Source organism: Fukomys damarensis, unplaced genomic scaffold, assembly GCF_012274545.1.
Source record: "Fukomys damarensis isolate Sample0158 unplaced genomic scaffold, DMR_v1.0_HiC HiC_scaffold_39, whole genome shotgun sequence".
Taxonomy (NCBI): Eukaryota; Metazoa; Chordata; class Mammalia; order Rodentia; family Bathyergidae; genus Fukomys; species Fukomys damarensis.
In genome coordinates, this window is record NW_022900951.1 from 29,342,914 (window position 1) to 29,354,973 (window position 12,060).

At 32.1% G+C, this 12,060-nt stretch overlaps 1 long non-coding RNA gene across 1 annotated transcript in view; it reads left to right on the forward strand.

Moving 5' to 3' along the window:
• The window catches only part of LOC117284783, a 198,601-nt gene extending 189,432 nt beyond the window's left edge, over positions 1-9,169 (forward strand). The window contains exon 3 of the long non-coding RNA XR_004515873.1: positions 9,115-9,169. This is a non-coding gene — a long non-coding RNA (uncharacterized LOC117284783). The remainder of the gene's footprint in view (positions 1-9,114) is intronic.
• The last annotated feature ends 2,891 nt before the right edge of the window (positions 9,170-12,060 follow it).

Genomic DNA, 12,060 nt, shown 5'->3' on the forward strand with positions numbered 1-12,060 from the left:
AAAAAAAAAAAAAAAAAAAAAAAAAACCGTATGGCCAGGGATTTACCTCAGTGGTTCCAGCAGCTGCCTCGGAAGTGCAAGGTCCCAAGTTCAATGCCCAGTAACAAAAAAGAAAAAAAAAACTTTAAAGCTTCAAAGAAAATGCAGTAGATTAAACTTCCTTCAAAACTTATAGAAATTTTTCATATAAGCTATAAATTTTTCAAACCATAATCTCCAAATATGATTCCATAAAATTAGAAAATAATGACATTAAACATCAATCAGTAACACAAAATGTTGGAAACCAGAAAACAAAGAACTGCTTTTACACTTAGGAAAGAAGGGAAAGGAATAAGTGTCGGAAAAGGAAAAAACAGAAACATAGTCTTTGTGAAGAGGGTGAGGTGGAGGGGTTGAAGGGAGGTCAGGGGAATGGGTAGAAAAATAAGAACCAAGATATGCTATTTAAGGTACAAATTCCCAATGAATGTCATCACATTGTATACCTAAAATATACCAATAACTTAATGAAAAATAAGTTTCATTTGAAAACTTTTGATAATTATAGTAACAAACTATTAAATGACCAAAAGACAAGATCTAAATTAATAAAAAAATAGGTCTAAAGAATCTCAGATAGGGCCGGGGATTTAGCTCAGTGGTTGCGCCGCCTGCCTGCCTTGCAAGCACAAAGACCTGAGTTCGATCACGGGTACCAAAAAAAAAATTCAGATAAACAGCTAAAACCAAAAATTCTTAAAAATTCTTGTTCTTGTTTTCTCTTCTAGATATTAGTGAGCTAGTAAGCTATAAACTACGAGGACATAACTAATTAATTAAATATTACATCAAATTTTAATGTGTTCATATTAAAAACAAAATATAATAAATTAGAATAACAAAATCTAAATCATGAATTAAAGCAATCAATCATAAATATGAAATTAAAAGAACTACCTTATAAACATAAGAGGTCCATAATAATATTATCACTTTGAATTTTTGAGATTCATAAAATGAACTAAAACAAGTGGTAGAATAATTGAAGCTAATGATTGAATTATAACACGGAGAAATGGAGAAATACTTATCAAATATTCACCCCTAAAACTAATGATTGAATGGATCTATATTTGATTTTGAATTTCACAGGAAAAATCCTCCATACTTTAAATATAATTCAGACTGAGAAAAAAGTTAATGTAATTTTATTTGTTATGATGTTAATAAATCTGAGAATCACAAACAAAAAAATGACTGTCTCAAATATAATTACAAATACAGATGCAAAAATCCTTAGTAGATTATGGAAAACATAGGAAATCAATATTCTATGTTCTAATATAATAAAAGGTTTCTTGGAAAGAGAAATGCTCTTAATTCTTCCTACCCAGGAGCAGGGGATATCTTTCCATTTTTTTATATCCTCTTCAATTTCTTTCAGACTGGAGGTTCCATTTGACCCAGCCATCTCTCTGCTGGGTATCTTTCCAAGAGAACTAAAATAATTATATCACAGAGAAGTATGTGCACCCACGTTTATAGCGGCACAGTTTGTAATAGCTAAATCTTGGAAACAGCCTATTTGCCCATCCGTTGGAAACTGGATAAAGAAGCTGTGGTTTTTCTATAAAATGGAATATTACTCAGCCATAAAGAGCGAGAAAATAGATTCATTCATAGGAAAATGGATACATATTGAAGATATACTCCTAAGTGAAATAAATAAGTCACACGTGTAAATACCGAATAGTTTCCCTGGTGTAAATAATCTGCAACAATGCATAAGATCCTAATAAGATTACTGACATTTAGAAATGGGAAGAAAGGAGCTAAATGTGTAGGGAAGATGGGATGGGTAGGGGAAGAGTAAAAAGGGAAAAGAAAAAAATGTGAGAGAATGAAAAGATGAAAATAAAGTGTTTGTAGATGGGGAGGGGAGGAGGGGGTGAAGGGAGGGCAGAGCTAAGGGGGAAAAATGAGAATCAAGACTTGCCATGTAGAGGTACAAGATCCCAACAATGAATGTAACTGTACTGTATCCCTAAAATGTACCAATAAACTCAATTAAAGCTGAAAGAAAAAGAAATGTTCTTAATAAATAAAAAAATTGTATTTGAATTGCCATGGAGGTACAAGATCCCAACAATGAATGTAACTGTACTGTATCCCTAAAATGTACCAATAAACTCAATTAAAGCTGAAAGAAAAAGAAATGTTCTTAATAAATAAAAAAATTGTATTTGAGAAAATCCAACATCTACTTTGACTATAAGAGAAAATATTTTCAAACATGACCATGAATATGCCATTAACCTATTATTTGGCATTATATTGAAAACTATAAAAGCAAACATGAATACCATTATTAATATTGGAAAATGCTAGTGAGGAAATTTAGTTGAAAGCAATACCGCTCAGTTGTAAAAAGTGTACTGAATCAAGCAATTAATGTTTCCTTTTCATACTTCTTGAAATTATAAAATAATCTCGAAATAACTCATAAGTAATGGAAGTATTTAGCTAAGTGGTGCCACCACCTGCCTCACAAGCTCAAGGTCCCGAGTTCAATCCCCAGTACCTAATCTATATCTGTATCTATATCTATATTATATAGACAAAAGATAGTAGAAGTAATAGGCATTTACAATGGTTATCAAAGTACTTCTTAAAAGCTTTGAGTTATAACAGGAGCTATACATAAATAATAATACGCAGGCTAGGGATTTACCTCAGTGGTTCTGCCGCCTGCCTCTCAAGTCCAAGGACCCGAGTTCGATCCCTGATACCAAACAACAACAACAAAATAATAATAATGTGAGCTATATTACATGACAAAATATTTAAAATCTTTATTGGGACTATGAAAATTATATGATATTTGGTAAGAAACAGTCTTGCTGAATATTTGTATATGTTTGATTGTAAATGCAGTAATGTATAATTAATTAAAATTGTGAAATACACTTTGATGAACTCTTATAATTATTATTCCATTATTGTTAACTTGAAACTATCTTTGAAGGGAATAAATAGATGAAAGTATATAATATTTTACAAATGACTGATATTTATCTTTCTGGTATTAAACATTATGTCAAGCTGAAATGTTTATGTATGAGATTCTGATATGAGAATCAACAACTTGATTGATAAAGAGAATAACTTTTACAAATGCTTTTGTTTGTTTTGCTAAAATCATTAAGCTATGATGAAGTTAGTATAAAGAAGTAATAAAGAAATGGAAGAGGCAACAATTGTTGCAGATTGTTTTCTCTAAAATCAATGAGAAAATAGTGTTCAAGGCAAAAGATGTTTATTACAGGTCAATATCCTTAAAGGAAAGGAGGGAAGAGGATAGGAAATAAGGAAAAATCAATATATGATGCACGTTTAACATCCTCAGCCACCTCACCAGTCACCTCAGGAGTAAGGATCGCCTATCAGCTTTCTGAATTATGAGGAAAAGTCCAGACCTTTAAATCAGGCATTGTCTTGCCATGGAAGAATGGGGCCTTGGTCAAGGCAGTTTTGACCAACAAAGGTAGACCTTGAAGCATCTGAGACAGTGGGAGTCTCTTTGCTGACCACTTCCATTAGCTGAGCAACAAGCCTTTCCTTGAAGCAGGATCCAGATGGCAAGTCTTTGCGTCAACCACTAAATGACTGGAAGTGAATAGATTTTAAATGTATTATTAAAATTAGGGACTGGCCAATATAATCATTATTATCTTTCTTTCGGCTTCATAGAAAAATAAAAACACCATACGTTAGCCTGCTGATGGGAAACTGATGTAACTAAATTGTATGTTATATTAAAATATTTCTATATTTTTGATTTCTTATATTTGAGAAAGAGGATATAGCACATATTTAGGAAGCTAGATATACTTAGTAGTTTTAGTAACAGGGTCTTGTGAATCACTTTTTGGTTTCCACAGTATCCATAACCTAATTTCAAAGGTAGTATTTTTTGAATGATTTGAAAGTTAATTAGGAAATTTCCACAGATTAATTCTGTTAAATTTCATTTCTTTAACAAAATCTGAACAAACTGTGGTAAAAATGTGGCTACGCTTTGGATTTGATTTTATACTTCTTTTGAGTGTTCAGTGGAAAATGTCTTTTAATGATAGGAAAATTCTTGTACAAATTCCTTGAATATTGCCTATGTTTTTCTTTTGTGGAGATCAAATTGGATGAGTAGAAAGAACTGATAGGGTCTGGGATTTAGCTCACTGGTACTTCCTCCTGCCTCACAAGTGCAAGGTCCCGAGTTTGATCCCCAGAACAAAAACAAAACAAAACAAAACAAAACAAAAAAGAACTATTAGAATCGAATAATACCAAAAAGTCCTCAATATTGTACCTGCAAATAAGTATACCTGCATTATATTTTTGTTAGTTATTGTCATTACTACATCCTTTATTTCATTCACTAGTTTTTCTGTTTTTAGTAGATTTTTCCTTCTTTTATCTTCCAACCATTATTTTGAGTTAATTCCCCAAAGTAAGAGTACATATGTGAATTTCATTGTTTTTAACCCAGAAACTTTTGCTTTTATTCCTGCAGGTCAAATGTAATAATCTTTCTCTTTGTGGTTTATTTTAATGTTTTACACTACTCTGAGCGTTTCCCAGCAAAAATGTTAAAACATGTTTATTTTGTTAATAGTACAAAAATACCAGCTCTATAATTTCTTTAACAGCATGTTCCCCATTTCTGAATTATTGACTTGAATCCTGTATTGGATAGACAAGATATATTATTAAGTAATTATGTCAGGAAAGACAAAACTTCATGTATTTTTCTTAAAAATAATGTGTCTGAGAATTTTTTTCTTGCTCTCAGAACAAGCTAAATAGTTATAGAATTCTGGAATCACAATTTCCTCTCACATGTGTATATGTCTTTATTATTATCATGTATCTGTTAGTAAATATCTGTTGAAATACAGGAAAGATAAAGTAAAGTTCCTAAACTAAAAAAAAATTGAGCTTTCTAATTTAAATTATAATTCCTCATTGAAGGAAAATATCACAAATATCCATAAAGCAAATAGTCTACTTAAAATGTTATATTAAGGTCAAAATATAATAAAACATTGAGAATTTTGATATAAGAAAGGGTGTAATTAATGTCAAATGCATCAAATATTACAAATATTAAAAATTTACATCATAAAAAGATGATGAGCAATTACATAGAGCAGTCATTTTATGTGACAAAAGATATAATTATAGAATACACAAGAAATTATTGTCATAGAAAAGAAAAAAGTTTATGAAGAAAACTTTTAATCTTGATCTGTCTTTTCAGAGGAAGTGAATAAAATATTATCCCAAGCTTTCTGTCCCAACCTCTCTCCTTCCTGCTCTCCTTTCTTCTCTTGCTACCAATTTGTATCGATAATCTCATTTAATTCAACAAATGTTTCTGCACTCCTGAAGAACTAGAAGGCAATAACATTTTTTTGAAAATACAGCACCGGTCTGTGCCTTTAGATAAGAGACATTTACTGTGAAAATTCCATGATGTTTCCAACGTTTAACCTGTAGAATCTCTCCATAAGTCCAGTGGGTTTTCTAAAAGTTTTCTGTCTTACGAAGAGACTCAGTTGTGTTGACTTTGCTCTTGTATAACTGCTTCTCTGGGAGAAAATCCTTCTGCCCCTGGTTTATTGAGGCCAATTACTACCAGAGGATCACCGAAAACGGGTCTTCCTTTATTCTAGCTTGCTAAAAACATGTTTGGGAGGGGGAGGAGTCTCATCATAATTATAGGCTTTGTTTCAAGATTCTACACTGTTACTCATGTTTTGGAATTGGAAATAAAATGTTAAAATAAATGTTAGGGTGTAAATCAATTAAATTGTATAAGCATGAATTAAAGTGAAAATTCTAGCCATTTTAAAATATATATTCAATTGTTACCTATGTTACATTTTTGTGATTCTATAAATAGGATGGAATATATTTTCTTCTTGGTAATCTTTTCTAAAGCTCATTATAAATTAAGCATGATATTTCATAAAACCTGAAGCTTTGATGCTGTTGATAATTGAAGTTAAGTGCCAAACTCCAAGTGACCTAGATAGATGGATACATACATATGAATTTTAGTGCTGAATGCTATAAGGAAAGATGAGTAGCATTTGCTCGCACAAATTTATACAGACATTGAATAATTTGTTAGGAAGAATAGGGGCAAAGATAGTGGTTCCCGAACTTCCCTACACAATTGCATGGATGACTTCAACAATATTGATGCCTGTTTCCTAGTTTGTACTTTCAACGATTCTGATATAATGCGTCTACTGTATGAGTTGGTACATCTCATTAAACTATTGAATTAGGATTTTAATTCACCATTCACAAGTGGAAGATACAGATTTTTAATTGTGTTGCATTGTTTGGTGAGATACTCTTTAATATAAATACCCCTTCTATGTATTGTCCTGAAAATATTAAGGACATTGCATTTGACTATTGCATTTATACTCATGTTTACAGAAGCAAAATTCACAATTACTAAATCTTACAAGTGGTCCATATGTTCATCAACAGATGAATATATATAAACAGTGTGTGCTATTTATACACAATTGAGTACCATTTTACCACAAAGTTAATCTTGAGTCATTTATAGAAAAGTGGACATACCTTGTGACCAAATATTAAGTAAAGCAAGTCAAACCATATCACATGGTTCTCTTATATGAGAAACACAAAACAGAAACAAAAAGCAAAATAAAAGCTAGATAATAAGAAGTAGGGAGATAGATCTTTTGCAAATAGATAGAGGACCAGGAGATAGCAATAGGGGAAAAGATGGGAGTAAAAAGGGATACAAAAGTAATGAAGGTATGTTATATATACGTACCATCTCCCCAAAAGGAATGTGATCATTATGTACTATAAACATAAACTAATAAAAAATTGAGAGAAAAAATCTGACTATGGGATTTATGATAACTTATTTATTTAGTTATTATTTATGATAACTCTTTACAATAAATTTGCTCTAAGACTGGGGGATGGATATATGAGTTGTGTTTAATGGAAAGGTTAACTAGGAAAATCTTACTGGAATCTATTTTGCCCCAAATTCTTTCATGCCTCTTGTAAATGCCAGGAAAAATTCCTAAAGAACTATATCATTTGGACTTCTATGAATTTTTCTATGGAACCCTGCTGGTTTCACATAATTAAACACGTTATATTGCAAGTTGTCCAATCCTTTCAGTTGTGGAAAAGTGGCAGAGGTAACACCTAGTGAAACATTGTAGATATACGTGGAAAGAGGGGGCATGTGGTGTGAATGGCGTGGTCAGGAACTCATATCTATTCATATTTGTGTTGTAGCCAGTTTTTTAACACTGTGATCAGAATCAGCCAAAGAATACAATTTGTGCAACAGCAAAGACAATTGGAACGTACAAGTGGGAATCCCTAGGAGATCCACTAATGCCCAAGCCAGTCTCATAAACTTATACATTTCAGGCAGGTAGAAGATGGTGCCTGAAAGTGGGTAAGCACCAACTTTGATGAGTAGAAAAAAGTAGGAAAAATTGAGAGAACTTTGAAATATTGTTAAAAGAAGACACTTATAAAACAGCCTACATTTTCTGTTTCATAAGCCTGTTCCATTGACTAATTTATGCTGGCTACACGATATTGTTATGACCATATTTGAATGTCTGATGTATTGAGGTGTAGCATGCATTTTAGATTCTCTTTGATAAAGATCCTTGTCTTATTCCTCTATTAGCCTCACTAGTTATAAATTAAAATTTTAGGTTATTTAAGATTATTCATTCTGGTATCTTGAAGCTTAGACTCTCTTCTTGGCTCAGCCATTTAACAAAGGTGTAGCTTTACATTTGTGAGCCTGATTATTACACAAGAAGCATAATAGTATCTTACAAATAATCCTGTAAGTTTTAAAATATATAGTATAAATAATGCACTTTTTGTTTCTCCTGATATAAAGAAAATTATCAGTAATTTGCTATCATTCATTTAATTTTTGTATCCTCATGGTTTTGTTTATGACACTATTTAATAAATATTTCTTTTGGTGAAGAACTCTATTTTGATGTCCTCAATCTGAGACAGATTTATGTATAACTTACAAGGTCTAGGAAAGAAGTGTATCTGAAAGAAAAGTTGTTTGTAGACTCATTCATTTTATTCTGAGGCAAAATTTTTCTAGAAATGTTTGAGACTGTATGGTAGAAGAATATATATTAGATGAAAAATGCTGAGATTTGTAGCTAAAAACATATGGCACCTTCAGAATGTTCTGAAAATTTATTGCCCTATACATTTGGAACTAAGTTGACCAGAAACCTGAGCCAATATATTTATATGTACTTCCAATATAAGCATGCTGGTATCCCTTGCACCTTTAGTAGATTTTTTTTCCTTTTAGTCTTTGGTAGTTTGGAGGGAAAAGAAAATAACTTCACAGTGTCATTTTATAGTTTTATTGCTTAGGTATTTCATTCGACTTCTTCAGGCTCAGCTCCCAAAGATTCATTCATCTAAATCAGCCTTAGGCTTCACTTATCTCTAATCCTCCCAAATCATGTTCAGACCGATGGCATAAAGCAGTGATCTCACTTTAAATTTACTTAACCTTCCATTTCAGAAGTTACTATGTGATTTTTTTTATTCTGCTCAAGCAATCATAAATTTGAAGTTCCTTTGAGTTTGCTCTTCAGTGGAAACCTTCAGGATGCACTTAGAAAAGACTGGCAAGCAAATAGGACATATTTCATCAGAGTTCATGTGTTGATGTCCTGAGGCTGTGTAGATGTCCTGAACTGTTCATGACATTTGATATTTTAAAAATTGCTCATCAACTGGAATGTGCCACCCATTCACACATAGCTTAGCTTTTATCTTTTAAATTTGACTATTTATGATTCTCATAAAATTTTATCAACTCATGCATCAGCTCTAATTCCTCTATTTCTTCTATGTCCCTCCATCAAAATTTAGCCAGTTCATAAACACACTGAAGATATTGCTCAAAAATAATTTTATTCCTGAGTTCTTATTATTATGAAAATATAAGTATCATATACAACTCTAGGTTATACACAGTAAAATGTTCTTTCTTTACAGGAAAGTATGGGCAAAATGTCGGTGTGTTTAGTATGAAAAGTTATCCAAGAGACAATAAGGTAAGAAATGTGACTCGAAGTGATTTGCTAATATAACTCTAAATTATAAGTCATGGAAACAAAAGTATGTCTTCTCAAACACTATGTACACACTTAAAATATTCCATTGTAAATATTTTTATTACACCTAGGATGTTGGTTTGGTTCACAAAGATTTACATTTGTGCACTGTTTGTTACCCCTCCTATTAAGAAAAATTAGAGGAAGCTATGGTGCTTTGCCTTTGTTCACAGTGAGCGAAGTGGTCAAAATATATGATGAATGCTTATATTCAAAATATTTATGTCCAACTTAAAATGCTTCCCATACTTTGAACATACTTATCCTATCTTTATTGTCACATTCTGAAGCAGTTCTGGAAGTCCTTTTTTGTGAGTGTTTTTATGAACCCTAATCAAAAATATGGTGAAGGCTGCTGTTAAATGCCATTCAAGAAAAAGGGAGTCTTGTGAAAACATTATGTTCTGTTCGCGTCTGCTCATCCACTGGATCTGTCACTCTGCAATGTTTGGTTCTTCCCAAAAGTCAAAATGATCATGAAAAGTAAGGGTTTTGAATCGATTCAGGATATGGAGGCAGCTGTAACAGTACAACTGTAGGTATTCACAAAAAAATTTATAGAACCACTTCAGTAAGTGCCAAGAATGATGACATAAGTGTGTTCAAAGCAAAACAGTCGCCCTATTTTAGGGTCACAACTTGTCCTATATTTTCCCCTTTCCTATACTCAGCCAAATAAATTAGCCAAAACCTTGAAGAAGATTATCCATGCAACCTTTTAAAAATTTTGCTTTACAGGGTAAATGGGTTGATAATAATTACACTAATCAATAGACAGCAATCAAGAAATTAGGTTAATAACTGGATAAAATGGAAAGTTGGGGACTGTGCCTATAGCTATTTAATGAACCTACTAGAAAAAGAAAAATGTCTAGACATTAACTTGGCCATGATAATGTAAACTACAAAAAAGGGGTAGATAATTTCCCATGATAATGTTCCCATATTTCTTTAATATTCCATCTTTATTTTGAAAATTTTTATTAGAACATGTTTGCAGTACTTAATGTTTCCATACTTTGTGTGAATGTGTGGAGTTGGTACATGTACATAATACATCTTAATTCTTATTTTTCACCCCATTTCTTTCCACTCCCTTCTCCCTCTCTTCCCCCTCCCTCTAACTCTTAATGCACTTTCTTTTCTTCCTACATGTGTGCAGCACATAATTTTTACATTGCTTGTAGAGTTGGTATGTGTACAATTGGTACACGAACATAACACATCTTAATTATTTTTCTTCATCCAATTACCCTCACCTTCCTCACCCTCCCTCCATCACTTGATCCTCTTCCCATTTTGGAAAGAACTATCTTCCTACTTCCTATTATCTGTCTTCTATTTTGCTCTTTATTTACAATGGGTTCATTATTTTAGAGATACCATATGATATTTAACCTTCTGTGTCTGATTAAATTTATGTAACGTTAAGGTCTCAAGGTACGTACATTGTCCTACAAGCAACTCATGTTTATCTTATGCCAGAATAGTATTCTATTCTATGCAAATACCACAATTTATTTATGCATTCATCTGTTGATGGACATAAGGCTGCTTCCAAGATTTAGCTATTATTAACTGTATGGCTATAAACATGGGTATCCATTTATCACTGTAATATGATGTCCTTAACACTTTTGGGAAGATATCTAAAAGATATCCTAGCCTATGCTTATGACTTCAAGAGTTTCACTTACTTCATCTTCCAGTTGGTTAAGTGTTTCTGTTTTAACATTTAGATGTTTCATCCATTTTGATTTTAGTTTAATACATGGGGAGAGGTATGGGCCCAGATTCAATCTTTTACATATGGATAGCCAGTTTTCCCAGCTCTTATTAAAGAGGCTGTCTCCTACAGTGCATTTTTTGGAATCTTTGTCCAAAATCATTTCTTGGAATGTGTTGGGCGCTATTTCTCCATCCTCCATTATGTTCAACTGAGACTCATATCTGTTTTTGTGCCAGTACCATACTCTTTTTTTTCACCATAGCTTTATAATATAACTTCAAGACCAGGATTGTGGAACTTTCCACTTTTCTATTCCTACTCAGCATTGCTTTCACTACTATTCTGGGGGGAATTTAGCAGTGAATCCAAATGGACTTGAGCTTTTCTTTGTTGGTAAGTTTTTAATAATAGCTTCAATTTTATTGTCTGTTATTGGCTTTTTCATGTTTTTAAAATCTTCCTTTGGTTAATTTTTGTTTATTCATACGTACCTAGGAACCATTTCTTCAGAATTCTTCAATTTATTAATGCTTGCAAAGTAGTTGTTAATATTTTTTATATCAGCAGTGTATGCTATTTCATCTTTTAATTTCTAATTACATTGATGTGGGTCTTTTATCTCCATTTTCTGGTTAGATTGGCTAAAGGTTTTTTTTGTTTGTTTTTTTGCTTTTTTTTTTCATACTGGGGATTGAACTCGGGTCCTTGTGCTTGTGAGACATGTGCCGGCACCACTGAGCTAAATCTCCAGCCCTAAATGTTTGCATATTTTGTTTACTGTTTTGAAGACCAACTTACTGATATTTTGTTCTCAATGTCATTGATTATTGCTCTAATCTGTATAATTTACTTCCCTGCCTTAAATTTGCATTTGAATTATTCTTATTTTTCTAGAACATTGAAATGCAACTTTAGGTTATTTGGCCTAGCTGTATTTTGTTACATGCGCATTACGCAACTATAAACTTCTGTTTTGGGACTACTTTCATTGTCCCATATATTCTGGTGTGTTTTAATGCCACTATTGTTTATTTCTAGAATATTTCTTCCTTGATTTCTTCTATAACTCATTATTTAAGAGGGTATTGTGTAGTTTCC